The following is a 16,067-nucleotide window of genomic DNA, read 5'->3' as shown; positions in this document are numbered from 1 at the left end:
GGCCGTCTCGGGCTGGCCAAACACACATGCGCTGTAGGCTCTCTCTAGCCCAGCAACCTGGTTGCTGGGCTGGAGACAGCCTGCACAGGCTTCCAGTCTGCCGGGGAGGGCCCAGCCAGGGCGCTCACAGCCAATCCTCACGCTGCTCAGAGCAGAGTGAGGATTGGTGCAGTGCAGGCTGGGAGCTTGTGCCTGCAGTGCCAGCGAGACGGAGGAGAGGAGCGGCGCAGCGAGGAGCGAGATACGTTTTTGTTTTTTTAACCCGCTCCTGTCATGCTGCACCCCTTTGCGAGCCGCCCCTGCATCCCTCCTCATTAATGGTGCGAGCCGCGACTAGTGCCAAGGCCTAAGCTTTTGTTCAATATGTGGAATACAAGAGATAAAACAAGAGGCGCCCTTAAAGTCTGCTTTTTTGTCATACCCTGGAAAAATATACTATTGGTGTTCTTTTATTGGGTAGCAGGCGAGCGGGCATACAGAGCGTAGGGCTGGAATATGAGGGAAAGAGAAGCATCACATGAGGGAGATAGAAAAAGTCTCAAGGAGTGCTCAGTGGAAAAGAAAAAAGTAGGTTCCGAAATGCAGAAAGAGCGAAAAGATACACGTTACCCAATCAAATGGATGGTCATGAGGTTATGCTCAAGTGATGGGGCGACCATAAGAACAGCAAGGTAAGCTACTGAATAAGAAATAAGCTAATGAGAGTGACCATAAAGCCAACGAATGTAAAACAAAAATGGGCGAGCTCTCAGCCACTGTACGTTTTTGTGATGGTTCACAAGAGTCATTCGCCTAAAAGCTGTCATTAGGTTTTCCTAAGCAGACCATTTCAATTCCTGCAGGAAAGAAACACATGCATTCCATAGAAAAATCGTTATAACATAAATAAAGGTATGCGGTATATGAGACTGGAGGGACTGAGGGAGTAATAATTAATTTTCTGTTTCATACCTTTTCGATTCACGTTTTTCTTAAACAATTGCAATTATTTTTATTGCAACATATTTATTCGGTACAGGAGCACCCACAGCAGGACACAGCCAATTTCCTAAGCTGGTACCAGTATTCGATTTGGCCACATGATGGCAGTGTCCCATCAGCTCAGAACTCTAGCTGCTTCAGAAACGTAGCTCTTGCGCGAAGGCTTGGGTTCAACTGGCAAAGCTACAGTAAATATGTTTACCCTGTTCACGAAACTTCTCTAAATCAACGGCCAAATATTTAACGTAGAGTACAGACTGAGACAAAACGCCCACAGACACCCTGCACCTCCCATCATGTAAAGAAGCTTTAGCTGCCCATAGATAGAAAATGGCCCACACATGCATTCCCTCCAGCCCATACTAAGGGTCAGATGTAGGTCAGTACAATTTTGCGACTTGCAAATTGCGAGTCATACCGACTCGCAATTTGCAACTCGCAAAATTGCATGCAGAAAGGTGTCTCAGACACCTTCTGCGACTCACTATGGGGTCGCAAAGACCCACCTCATGAATATTAATGAGGTGGGTCGCAAATTGCAACCCCATAGCGAGTCCCTGCACTCACAGGGATTGTGGCCTGCTGGAGACAGCAGACCTCCATGTCTGTGACTGCTTTTTTAATAAAGCAGTTTTTTTTTTCTTTTTGCAGCCCGTTTTCCTTGAAGGAAAACAAGTTGCAAAAAGAAAAGCTTCCAAAACCATTTGGTTTCGTTTTTTTCAGAGTAGGCAAAAAAATGCTCTGAAAAAACATTTTTGTCAGCATTCACAAAGGGGAAGGGGTCCCCTTCCCTTTTGCAAATGAGTTACCACCCACTTCAAGTGGGTGGTAACTGCGAGTTGGTTAGCGACCGCATTCGCGGTCACAAAGCAACTCAGCATGGCGATGCGGTCGCAAATAGGAAGGGAACACCCCTTCCTATTTGCGATTCGCATCCCCAAATTGCGAGTCGGTACCGACTCGCAATTTGGGGATGTGCATCGCGTTAGGCTGTTTGCTACCTACATGTTCGCCTGGGTGCTTAATTTCTGAAAATAGTGACAGGGCCCTTCTCAGGAGGATATTGCAGCTTGGGCCACCCATTGCAGGTGCTGGCAGTAACAGTACCAAAACAACTGCTGAGCATCACACTCCTACAAGTGTGATAACTCAGTCTATTCCAGGTCCCCCAAAGCCATAAGAAAGGCTTTGGTGGCAGTAATTAGTCATTACTAATGTATATTGAAATAATTCACAACTCTTGTGGTTCTTATTTTAAATTAGACGAACAGTTCCAGTGTTGACAAGTGCCAGTACCGAGCACTGGAAACCACCAGCGCAAATTAAGCACCACCATTACTCGTGGTGGTGGCACCACATCATGAAGAATGGCCCAAATGTCATCTACTACCAGGCACTATAGGCTCAAATGAACAGTCCCACAAAGAAGTTCCATTATCCTGTGCAAGGGCACGACCCATGCATCAGGCAGCTCCTCCTGACACACATCTTGATAAACCACTTAGAAGAGGGTGGATGTCTAAGAAGCCTTAAGAACCCCTAGCAAGGGAATACATGCAGCCTTAAGAACCCCTAGCAAGGGAATACATGCAGCAACATCTTAATGATTTGGGAGCCCTGGGCAAGGCATTTCTTGGGAGCCGAGTCCAGAAAAACGTTTGATTTTATTACCTACATCACGCTACGTCAAACCTACATGAAGCCAGCAATGCTTGATCATATGCTGAACTTTCAGTTAAAATGTAACACAAACACAGTTAACATATGCCTTGCCCGGGGGCACTAAAATCCTCAAGATGCCACTGGGTAGCAAAAGACAGAGTCAAATGCAGAGGCAGGTAGAGAAGAGGGATACACGTTAAGGGAGAAAGGTGAACAAGAGATAAAGTTCACTTTTCTAGGGGTGCCTTTGAAGGGGAGGGCCCTGGGCAATTGCCCACTTTGCCCATGCCTTAAATACATTGAGTAGTGGGTGATATGGCTATAGTACTACAACAAACGAGAATGATTTAGATCATTTGCATGACATATGGAACAGCAGACTGTCTGATCTTGGCCTGAAACGAAAAAAAAGCACATGGAAACCAAATCCATCAGCCCCTAATTCTTTCTAAGACAATACAAAAACATGCACGAAAATCAAGTAGGGGCAGGGGCGTAACCCAGGCCCATGCAGCCCTGCGGTGCCGGGGAGGCAACCATTATGGGGGGCCTTAAACTGCCCCTAAACCTTCAAGGAGGCCCCATTGAGCCTAATGTCAATATTTGTGAGATACAGCAGCAGTTCCTCCATAGGAGCAGAGGAGTGTGACGCCCACCACACACACACACACACACACTACTGAGCAGAAAGTCTGAAAAATAAAATGACAATAAAATGATTTTATTGCCATTTAATTTTTTACTGTCAGCAAACGGAGTGCGAGGGCAGGGTCGGGCTACTGCGTCACTGCTGCCAATGCTTGGCAGTAGTGAGGCGTGAACACTTCATTTTGAAGTGTGCATGTTGGTTTGGTGGGCTACCTTGCTACGGCCAAACCAATGGGCGCAATTCAAACTACACAAACTTGGAGAACAGGCGCAGGCTGCCAGTGCTTTTCGAGACGCTGAGGCAGCCCGCTCCAGCCAACAAAGATGCTTCACTAACGCTGCTTACCAGCATGAGAACAGCGTCTTGATTGGCTAAGGGAAGTGGCTGTGGGACCTCGCGCTCAGACAGGAGTCCGGAGCCAGCAACAGCGAGGACATGCTGCTGGCAGCGTAACATTCTGTAGGACGGCCTCATCATTTTGCTTATAACATTGAGTAAAGGTGAGTGGTTGGTGCAGTGCGAGTCCTTTTCTTGGGGTCCTACAGTAGCCAGTGTTTTCTAGGCAGTATCCCATGTGTTGGGTACTGTTGACTACCACTAGTGGTGAATGCCACAACACTGGCACATCCAACTTTGCTAGATGCTTGACTCATTCAGGGTAGAGAGGACGAACAGCCATGGCTAACAGCTCGAAGGGTTTGTAAAGCACCATCCATATGCAACCAATGCCTTTCTATAGAAAAATAAACTAGCTTTATTTTACGGGTTTGTAAATAAACAGTTCAGTTAAATGTAAGATAAGCACATAATATCAGACTGAGTGAAGGCCCCAAACACCATTACAATGTCTCAGCGCCTAGTACTTGCTTTGAGTCCACTTAGGTTTCTGCGGTTGAGTTCACCTTTTGGGTTTTAGTACGAGTTTACTCTCACAAAGGTGTCTAAATGTTGTCTACAGGATCCCACTCTAATCCTGGGCCAACCTTGGACACCACCCAGGAACCAACGCTGGATTAAAAGGGTCACTCCTGCAAACAAAAATGTCCTAAAAACCTCAACCAAACAACAAGGACACCACCCAACAAGATGGTCTGTGGTGTTCCTGGTCATGATGTCCTGGGACCATTTTAGTTGCTCACCAGTGTCTGTTAATGGACACAGCCCACAGAAAAACAGTGTCTGTTAAGTGGCACAGCTCACAAGTCCTGTTGTCAGTTCAGGGTCGAACTGAGAGCCCTTGTTCCTTTAAGGACCAGATGGAGATGTGAGCTAGTATTCACTAGGTGGGTCCTAAATAAATTCTTTTCAGGGGCCTGGACCGCAGGAGATTCCATCATAGACAAGTGTTTCTTGTGGCACCTGCAAGACTCTGTGCATCCAAAGGAGTCAATGGTCCAAAAACGACCAACTAGAATCTGGTCTTTGAGAATTAGCGGTCAACCACAACGTTATTCTCAAAGGTAAGAGCTAGAAAGATAATTTGAATGTGTTGGTAATCAGGATGACCCACTTCAACCAGCATACCCGGACACCGTGCTGGGGAGTGTGAAGGGAAATTGGCCCCGTTCCCTGTGTGGTTCGAAGAGAGGGTCTGGGGTGGTATTGGGCTTGGTCAGGCTTCCCTTGTGGCTGCCTTAATGTAATGGAGCAGCTCCTTGACCCAGTACATGTGTCTTATAATGCTCAGTTTCCTCCATGGCAGCTGGGCTGGGTGACCTTGTGGCCGTTGCACAGGCGCAAGCTGTCCTTATACAGGTCCTTCAGCTGGCTGGCCCTCAGACAGTCTTCATGTGGATCAGACGGGTTCCTCTTGGAAGGCACAGTCTCTCACTTCCGCATTTAGGTGTGCCTCTATTTCTCCTCAGGCTTCCCCGGCTTTATACAAATGATCCAGTATGTTCTGCTCTGCCACTTGTGAGACAGCCTCTTAAGTATCCAGATTGCAAAGAATGAACCAAATACCGACTTAGCACTCAAGTACTTTGACTTCTCTCTTGGTAAACAAGGGGTGCCAGAGCCAACTAGAGGATCAACTTTACTTGTAAATGTATGGGCTTCCTCAATGCCAGAGGAGCCTCTTATTATTACTGCAATATTTTGCTGTCTCAAGAGTGCAAAGTACCCAAGCCAGGAAGTTCCAAGTAGTCTAGGTCCAGGGGTGTATTGGCCCCAGAAGGACCTGGTCTGTTGTGTTGTTAAGAAAAATGGCCAATGCAAAGGGCATGGGAGAAAGGTGAAATTCACACACTACAGAGGAAATCCACTTTAAACAAACAGAATGGGCTCAACAGCTACAAAAATGACTACCAGTAGACCACACATAGCATCCAAATGGATCCTGTTGGTAAATGGATTATTGATAAGGGCAGATAAGTACCTACACTTAGCAATAGGCCACTAACCTCCACTTAGGTCTCAATAAATTAAACCCAGCTCAAACCTCAAAATAAATTACGCTAGCCGGGTAGTGAGGCATAGGGGGTTGTGCGTCAAAGAATGGTGCTAGTCAGGTTAGCTTCAAAAAAATTGACTATACCCTGACTAGCGTCATTTTTTGACGCACAACCCCCATGGACATGACTCCTGTCTTAACAAAGACAGGAGTCATGCCCCCCAGCCCAATGGCCATGCCCAGGGGACTTAGGTCCCTGGGCATGGCCAGTGGGCACAGTGCCATGTAGGGGGGCCCAAGTTAGGCCCCCCTATGGCACTTTGAAGAAACAAAAACTTACCTGGACTTATCTTGGATGCCCCCCTCCATCCTTGGGTGTCTTCCAGGTGTGGGTGGGGGTCGCTGGGGGTGTCCCTGGGGGCAGGGAAGGGCACCTGTGGACTGCTTCCATGGTCTCAGACAATGTAAATGAGCTCACAGGTCCCCCAATGCCTGCCCTGACATAGGCGTTAAGTAATGGCGCTAAACAGATCATGGCATGGTCTATGACCTGCCCCTGGGGGCTACCTCCCCCTAAGGCCACATTAGCCACTTCTGTAGAGGGGCCACCAATGTGGGTTGTCTTCGGACAGACAGAGTCCCCTTTCATGTGTCCTAACTGGGAACACTCAAAGCACCGGGGTTGAAAATGGGGTGCCCTGTGCCACCGCCTACCAGAACCTCCCTCTTTCCTCTCAGAAGGGGCCAGGGACTCTTTTTCTCCCTCCTTATCCTGGGACCTGCCTGCATCTCCCTTGACTTCCCTCTCCTTCTTCTGGGAACCCTGCCCACCTTTGGCTGAGTCTCCCCCATAAACCTTCTTGTGGACCCTGGCACTCACCCAGCGGTCTGCCTCCATAGCAAGCTTCCTGGGGTCAGTCAGCTTACTATCAGTCAAGTGCTGGCGCAGCTCTGCAAAACACAGACTAGACAAGTGCTCCCACGCAATTAAGTTGTACAGCCCCTGAAAATCTGTCACATTACCGCCCTTCACCCAACCATCCAGTGCTCTGCAAAACAAATCTACACACTCTAACCAGGTCTGGGACTCAGTTTTCTTACTCTGCCTTAACTGATCCCTGTACTTGTCAGGAGTGAGACCATACTGAGTGAGTAGGGCCTCCTTCATGTCAGCGTAGGTGAGGTTGTACCCCTTACCCAAAGCTAGCAAAGTGTCCCTCCCCTCCTCTGTGTAGTGGTTCCACAATCCTGCTCCCCAATTCTTCTCAGGCATCCCATTCATGTGGATGGACGCCTCATATCCCTGAAACCACCTCTGTATGTCATCTCCCTTCTTGTACTCTCTCACTACGTTTTTAGGAATGTGCACAATTCTGTCTGACTGCACTGAGGAATTGCTGCCACCATCCTGGCTGGACCTGCTCCTCACATCCAGCATCTTTTACTTTAAGCTCATGGTCCAAAAGCATCTTTCTTTCCTCCATGGCTCGCTGCTCCCTCTGAGCCCCCATTTTTAATCTCTGCAACTTAATCTGGTGCCTCCTGGCTTCTCTCCTGTCCTCCAGCTTCTCTGGAGTCAGTCCTTTTGATCCACCACTACTGCTTGGCACACAGGGTACCTACCCCCCTAGCAGCTCCTGCACCCTCAGTACATCTTCTCTAGAATTTGTGTCAGTAGACTCTCCATTTGGATCCTCAGACTGCCCACTGGCAGTTCTGGCTGCTACCCAGGCCCTCAGTGCCTTCTGTAGCTCCTCCTTTTTGGTGAGGCCTCTGATCTGAACTTTGAGGTTTTTACAAACTGCCTTCAGTTCCCTCATGGAATGGGTTTCCAACCTATCCTCCTCAAAAACCAAATCCTGGGATGCAACTGAAGATGCTCTTGATTGAGACATGATGTCGTTGGGGTTCACTTGAAGTCCTATCCTCACCTCTGACAACCAATGTTAGAAATGGGGTCTCTAGTTGGGAGTCGGTTTGCACCCTTTCCAAGTAGGGAACCTCACTCTAGTCAGGATAAGGGAGATACCCGCTCAGATAACCCCTGCTCACCCCCTTGGTAGCTTGGCACGAGCCGAGCTGTCAGGCTTATCTCAGAAGCAATGTGTAAAGCATTTGCACATAACACACAGTAATAAGTGAAAACACTACAAAAGGACACCACACCAGTTTTAGAAAAATTGCCAATATTTATCTATATAAAACGAGACCAAATACGATAAAAAAATCCAACATACAGTAATAAAAATATGAATGCTGCAAGATGTACTTAACAATACAGTTCCTTGAAGTCGATAACTCTACCTGGGGCTATCACGGCGTCGTGAACAACAAAACCAAAAGTTCAGGCTGGCCTCGGCATCGCGGGCCAGCTGCGGTGTCAGGAAGACCCACAAACAGTACCTTGGATTCGCAGGGCGTCGTGATCCTTGCGGTGAGTTCCGGAGAGCTGCATCGGTTCCGGAGTCAGTTCCGGAGTCGTCTGGCCCTTGAAGTCACGCACCTCGGGGATCTAACTCCGGACTGATGAAATCAGGTGTGCTGGCGGGGATGGCGTCGGGGCTGCGGTGCGAAGCGGGACGATGCGACGTGTGGTGCCCACAGGTCACGGTGCAGGCAACGGCTTGGTGACGGCGTCCAGCGACATCGGTGAGACCAGGGCTGCGGTGTGAAGTGGGGCGGTGCAATGTGCGGTATCCACAGGTCACGGTGCAGGCAGCGGCGGTGTCGTTGCCGTAGCGCTGTTGTCTGTAGGCCCAAGCCAGCGGTGCGGGACGGGACGGTGCTTCGTGACCCTCACTAGCAGTGTCCACGGGCCACGGTGCAGGCAAGGATGCCTGGTGACGACACTGGAGTCGATGGTGCTAGCATTGGTGGACCGGGGCTGCGGGACAGGACGGTGCTTCGTGCTCCTCACAAGCGGTGTCCACAGGCCACGGGGCAGGCAGTGGCGCCGGTGTCAGCAGGAGCGACGTCGTCGGGGATGCCCAGGCTGCGGTGTGAGCAGGTGACGCCGGAGTGTGGGGCCCACAGGTCGCGGTGTGAGCAGCGGCTCGGTGAAGTCGTCCGATGACGGCGTCAGTGAGACCAGGGTCGCGGTGCGAAGCGGGGCAATGCAACTCCGTGCGGCGTCAGAGGGCACGGTGCAGGCCAGCGACGTTGTTGGCGGCGTCGCAGTGGTTTCTCATCTTGGACAGCCCAAAACACAAAGTTCCCAGTGCTGCAGGTCGAGGAAACTGAAGTCTTGGTGTCCCTGAGACTTCCAACAGGAGGCAAGCTCTAATACAAGCCCTTGGAGAATTTTCTCAAGCAGGACACACAGCAAAGTTCCCCCTTTGCACTCTTTTCAGGCAGAAGCAGCAACTGCAGGCCAGTCCAGCAAAGCAACACAGCAAAGGGATAGTACTCCTCCTTCAGCTCTTCTCCTGGGCAGAGGTTCCTCTTGATTGCAGAAAGGTTCTAAAAGTCTGGTGTTTTGGGTCTGCTTCTTATACCCAGTTCTGCCTTTGAAGTTTCCAAACTTCAAAGCAAAGTCTCAAGTGTTTGCAAGATCCTTCCTTGTCCAGGCCAGGCCCCAGACACTCACCAAGGGGTCGGAGACAGCATTGTGTGAGGGCAGGCACAGTCCTTTCAGGTGTGAGTGACCACTCCTCCCCTCCTGCACAGATGGCTAATCAAGATATGCAGGCTACACCCCAGCCCCCTTTGTGTCACTGTCTAGAGGAGAGGTGTGAACAGCCCAACTGTCAAACTGACCCATACAGGGAATCCACAAACAGGCAGAGTCACAGAATGGATTAAGCAAGAAAATGCCTACTTTCTAAAAGTGGCATTTTCAAACGCACAATCTTGAAATCAACTTTACTAAAAGATGTATTTTTAAATTGTGAGCTCAGAGACTCCAAACTCCACATGTCCATCCACTCCCAAAGGGAATCCACACTTTAATCAGATTTAAAGGAAGCCCCCATGTTAACCTATGAGAGGGACAGGCCTTGCAACAGTGAAAAACAAATTTAGCAATATTTCACTGTCAGGACATATAAAACACATAACTATATGTCCTACCTTAACCATACACTGCACCCTGCCCTTGGGGCTACCTAGGGCCTACCTTAGGGGTGCCTTACATGTAAGAAAAGGGAAGGTTTAGGCCTGGCAAGTGGGTACACTTGCCAAGTCGAAGTTACAGTCAAAGCTGCACACACAGACACTGCAGTGGCAGGTGTGAGACATGATTACAGAGCTACTTATGTGGGTGGCACAACCAGTGCTGCAGGCCCACTAGTAGCATTTGATTTACAGGCCCTGGGCACCTCTAGTGCACTTTCCAGGGGGCTTACCAGTAAATCAAATATGCCAATCATGGATAAATCAATCAACAGTACAATTTCTATAGGGAGCCGTTGCACTTTAGCACTGATTAGCAGTGGTAAAGTGCGCAGAGACAATAAACCAGCAAAAACAGACCTGAAAAATAGGAGGAAGAAGGCAAAAAGTTTGGGGATAACCCTGCAAAAAGGGCCATTTACAACAGCCATTATTTAAGGCCCTCCTCCCGTGCATGATTTCTGCAATAAGGCGCAAAGGCCTTAGAGAGTAATTTTTTGCCCGGGAATGCCTACCTTGCATCTCGTTGACGTAAGGTAGGTTTCCATGGTAAAAAAATGACATTAACTTCAATATTTTGACACTAGACGGGTCTAGTGTCAAAATATAAATATGGAGTTAAGTTTGCGCCGGATTTGCGTAAAAAAATGGGTGCAACTCCACTGCAAACAGAGTATAAATATGCCCCTTAGTGATTTTTCTGGAGATTTTCCTCAGCGGGACCAAGTCACCAGTCCAATCCGACCTCCTGGAACCCTTCCTCGGATACACTTTGCAGTGGCCCTCGGTGGAGATTTTTACCTTCGGACTTAGGGCCAGATGTAGCAAAAATAAAAATTGCGACTCGCATTTTGCGAGTTGATGCGACTCGCAAAATGCGAGTCGCAAATTGGAATGCCAGAAAAAAAAGCGATCCGATTTTGCGACTCGCAGCCGGACTCGCAACGCTGTGTGCGAGTCCGCAGTTTGCGAGGTCGCTGTTTGCGAGTGTGCAAAAACAAACTCGCAATTAGCGAGTGGGTGTTGCAAATTGCGAATACCTTCAAAATTGCTTGCAGATGCAGCAGAACACTCCAGAAAGCATACCAGAACACTCTGGAAACACTTCCTGGCACATGATGATGGCATCACAGCCAGGAAGTTAACAAATACACCTGGGAGGAGGGCTCAACAGTGAGCAGTGTCTCTGCCACTCACAGTAGGGTGCTGAGGAGTGGTAGGCACAGCACCATGGACGCAGCAGGGACCAGCCAGGCTGGCAGGAGGGGCAGGAGATCATAGATAACAGCCAGGACAGATTAATGTGGCACATGGCGTTAATGTGCCACATGACTGGTTGGCATTTTCCTGCCCATGGACAATTTCAACTTGTATATAGTTTCTTCATGACATTAATAAAACAGTTATTTTTGTTCCACTTAACAAATGGTTAATAGGTGAGTATGGTGGGAGTTGACACGTACCGTCCAAAATATTGCGTTGCAATATGGTCCCGTCTCAGTCTGCCTTGATTAGCTAGACTCCTGTCCCCATGATGGCGATGTGGTTGTTCTTGCTCTTCATCATCAGGATCTGGGTCTGCAGGGGTGAGAGGTAGCCCACGTCGGGTGGCTATGTTGTGGAGGATGGCGCATGCGACCACAATTTTGAAAGCGGTAATGGGGGTGTATTGGAGGGCGCCTCCACTGCGGTGGAGGCATCTGAATCTTGCCTTCAGCAGTCCGAAGGTGCGCTCGATCAGGTTCCTGGTCCTCTTATGCGCACTGTTGTATTGCCCCTCTGATTCAGTTCTGGGTGTTAAAAACGGAGTCATGATCCAAGGCCTGAGAGCATATGCACCGTCTCCAAATTCCCCACGTTCCAGGCGTTGATGTATCCCACTATGCCTAAAAATGTATGAGTCATGGGTACTGCCAGGAAACTTAGCTACGATGTCCGTGATGACATAATGGGCATCACAAACAACCTGTATGTTGAGTGAGTGGGTACACTTCCTGTTGCGGAAAATGTGTTCCAGATTAGCAGGGGGGCATATTTGAATGTGTGTCCCATCTACACACCCTATGACATGAGGAAAGTGGGCAATGCGGTAAAAGTCCAGCTTGGTGCTGTTAATTTCTGCCTCATTCCTTGGTAAGTATATGAAGTGAGACCTGTGCGTGACTAAGGCATCTAGGAATGCCCTGAGGAACCTTGACACTGCACTTTGGGATACCCCACCTGCCACGGCAATGACCCCCTGATAGCTCCCTGAGGCCAAGAGGTGCAGTGCGCATAGTACTTGCACATGCGTAGGGATGGCGCAGCCACGCAGAGTCTTGTGTTCTAGCTGTGGTTTCTGTAAATCTATTAATTCTAGGATGGCTGCGCTGCTAAGGCGGTATTTGTCATAGATCTCCTCTTCAGTTTGCTGAAAAAGAGTCTGCCTGGTTCTATATATCTTCTCCTGTCTGTGGCCCCTCCTCCTCCTCTGCTGGGCTGCGTAGACTCTCCTCCTCACTGCTATCAGGTATATCTCCGCCATCTTGAGTAACCCAGATGCCTTCTGGGTCCCCTTTTATACTTTGGTGATGGTTACCACCTGCTCTGAGTTAGTGGTAAATGGGACATGCAAACTGGGCTTTTTGCGACTAGTCGCAATTTGCGAGTTGCAATTGCATAAGGTTTGCGACTCGCAAATTGCGACTTGCAATTTGCGGGTCGCAAAATGGGGTCGCAACAGATGCGACTCGCAAACGGGTCCCATCGCTTTTTGCGAGTCGGAAATGGGCTTTTTGCATCCCATTTCCGATTTTGCACTGTCGCAAATTGCGAATCGGCCCGTTTGCGAGTCGCAAACGTTTGCTACATCTGGCCCTTAGTCATTTTTCCGAGATGAAAATCCTTTGTCTAGGGCAAACCTGAATCTTGATCCGATGTCTTTGGAGACCTCTTCGGATACACTGCCTTGGAGGTCCCGGTCAACTTCCTATGTACGGATTTAGTCACTTTTTCTGAGATTTTCTCAACCAGGACAAACCTGCAAGTCAGGCCGGGTCACAGTTGAGGCACGCCGTCTAGAGTTGCCGTGGCAGGTTGGCCCTTTTATGGAGCTTTTTTCCAAAAGTTCTCCAAATGTCTCCAAACTTCTGGATCTTCTTACAGATGTTCCTTTAAGGTTCTTTTGAGGTCCACAGCTCACCCCAAGGTTCCAGAAGCCCTGAAATGATCCTTGAGGGTGCGGACAACAACTCCCAGAATGCACCTTGCGCAAACTGTTTTTTTGGCCACTGGAGAGTGGTCAGTTGGTTGGTTTCTTCAGGAGTTGGTGCAGGGGACTCTAGTTAGCAAGTTTTCACCTGTAGCAAACAGGGAGTCCCTCCTTGAACCAGTTAAAGGCATGCAAAGTCCTTCTTGTGGTGAAGCCCAAGTGTGCAGCTGATGCAGTCCTCCAGAGTTCAGTGTCCAGGTGCAGGTCAGGAGTCCAGAAGGGCAGTCCTTCTCCTTTAGCTCTTCCTGGTAGGGACCTGGTAGGGATCTGAGGTGTGGGTGCAGGTCTGCCAGTTTTATCCTTGCTCCTGGGTGAAAAAAAGGGGGTCCTGGTTCTCCAATCAGGTGCAGGGTCTTTCCCCCTGTGATGATCACTTCCTGGGAAGTGTGGCAAAAATCAATCCCAGGGAGCAACATTCCTCAAAAATCCAGCATGGCTGAAAATGATTTTGGAGGATACATCTGACTAAGCCCACCCACTAGGGTGGCTAAAAATCTTAAACACACCCTTCTCCTGTCCTCTCCTAATCTAATCAAAGGGGCACCTAATTGTCTGGGTTTGCAGGATGTGAGGGAGGTGGTGGGCAACACCTCCCTCACAACCTGCAAATGTCCTTCCCTGCCTTTGAAGACCAGTTTGGCAGCACTCCTCCCCCTTCCTGCCTCTCCAACTGCTGAGGGAGGATCTCCTCCCCCAGGCACATCTTTTTGTGTTGAGCCAGGCCGCTTCACACCTCATCAAGGCAGCTTGGCCAGGCTGCCAGAGGCTGGCCAATCAGAGCAAAGCAGCAGAAACACTGCAGAGCTGAAGTTGGCAACTTTTCAGGTAAAGTTTAAAACTCTTTACCTGAACAAGTTATATTAAATCCAACAACTGGAAGTTGTGAGATTTATTATAACAATTAATTTGATACAAAACATGAGGTATGTGTTACTTAAGGAAGCTTTTAAAATTAAAATAAAGTCTCCCCAATGTAGCCTATGGAGGCCATTCGCTACAATGAGGGAAAAACTAATTTTGCTGTTTCACCTCACCAGGTCTTATGCAACAATTTTATAAGGTCCCTGCTTATCGTTACATGGCACCTAGCCCTAGGGGCACACCTTAGGGGTGACTTATATGTAAAAATAAGTTAGTTTAAGAATTAGGATCTACTTTTAATTCCAAAGTCGAATTTGCATGTAACTTTAATTTAAAATCAGCCAGCAAGGCAGGCCTGCCTTTAAAATGACACTGGACACCTCAACAGTGCACCTCTGGGGGCACCATCTATGCTGGGGTCCCTAAACCTACATGCCCTACCATATACTAGGGACTTATAGGTAGTTTGACTTAGCCCATTATAACTAGCTTAATTTACATACTCATTTTATACAGAACACATGCCCTGGGACTGGTTAGCAGTACCCAGGGCACCATCAGAGTCAGGAAAACACAAGCAAAAGGTGAAAAATGGGGGCAAAAAAGTCAGGGGGCCTCTGCAATCAGCCCTGCTTTCCCACAGATCCCATCAAACACCAGTCCACATACGAACCACATGTTCCACATGTACATGGCATGCATACTTCATACATCTAAGAGACATCTCAAAGGCAAATGTACTCAGTCATGGAGAGTGAACAAACTTTTACTGGGGAGAGCTGGAAGTCAGTATGCCCAAAATGCACACTTAAGAAGTAATGTGGTCCTGGACTATAATCTTGGTCCCGTCATTTCAGTCAAGGCGTGCCAAAGGCAAGTCCGTCCGCGCCTGGACCGCGCCCAGCGCCAGGAACCCTAGATTTACGTTAAGCCTCCCCCTTGGCTGCCTCTGTTATGACTTCAAGACTCTCCTCCGCCTCAACAACAGACATCTCAACAACTGCTGCACCACCTCCCCCAAGGACACCCACGGACCTTTCACCGGCAGGAACTGCAACTTCGGAGCCAACCTCAGCAACCCAAAGGTACTGTCTGCACACAAAGATACCAACAACCTCCACAACTCCATCAACTGCCTGCTCCTGAAAATCCGCTCTCTCCACAAACATGCCACCGAACTCTGGGACCTGATTGACACCACCCAACCGGACATCGCCTTCCTCACCAAGACCTGGACTAACCCCACCTCGGGTCCAGACATTGCCATCACCATTCCCCACGGTCACATCATCCTAAGGAGGGACCGGCCCTCCCACCCAGGTGGAGGACTCGCCATCATACACAAGTCCTCAGTACTTGTCAAGGCCGTCCAAGAAGATCACTGCACCACCATGGAACACCTTCAATTCCTGGTCCACTCCAACCACAACTCCTCCATCCATGGCACCCTTTTGTACGGGCCAGCCTGACCCCACCCAGCTTTCATAGATGACGTCGTAGGCATCGCTACTCCCCAGGCCCTGACATCAGTTGTCTACCTCCTCCTCGGTGACCTGAACTTCCACCTCGAGGACCGCATGATCCAAACACCACCACTCTACTCGACAACCTCGCCACTTTCAGACTCAGACAGCAGGGCTCCACACCCACCGCAGGACACACACTGGACCCCATCTTCAGCTCAAGCGACCGGCTCACCATCAAGACAATCTCCACCCCAGACTGGACAGACCACCGCTGCATACACTTCACAATCACCGCACCCAGCAGCTGCACCTCCAGGACCCCCACAGGAAATGGAATGAAATCACCAATGAGCAACTCACCTCATCACTCACCAAATCCCTCCCTTCACCCTCTGACGACACCAACACAGTAGTGTGTAATCTTAACGCATAGATCACCGAATCCACTGACAACCTAGCCCCTCTCTGGCTGACATTGGCCAAACGCGTACCTAAGAAGGCTAGCTGGGTCACCACCAAACTCCAAGAATCAAAGCGTAACCGCAGGCATTTAGAGAAAAAATGGAGGAACAGCCAATCCAGTGAAGAACGCAGATGCACCCCGGGAGCCCACCAACTCCTCCGCACACAACTCGAAGGAACTCTTTTCAGTCATCAACAAGTTCACAGATCCCACCTCCGAAGCCACCAGCATCC

The sequence above is a fragment of the Pleurodeles waltl genome, chromosome 6 (assembly GCF_031143425.1).
Source record: "Pleurodeles waltl isolate 20211129_DDA chromosome 6, aPleWal1.hap1.20221129, whole genome shotgun sequence".
NCBI lineage: Eukaryota > Metazoa > Chordata > Amphibia > Caudata > Salamandridae > Pleurodeles > Pleurodeles waltl.
Note: the sequence above shows the minus strand (reverse complement) of the source record.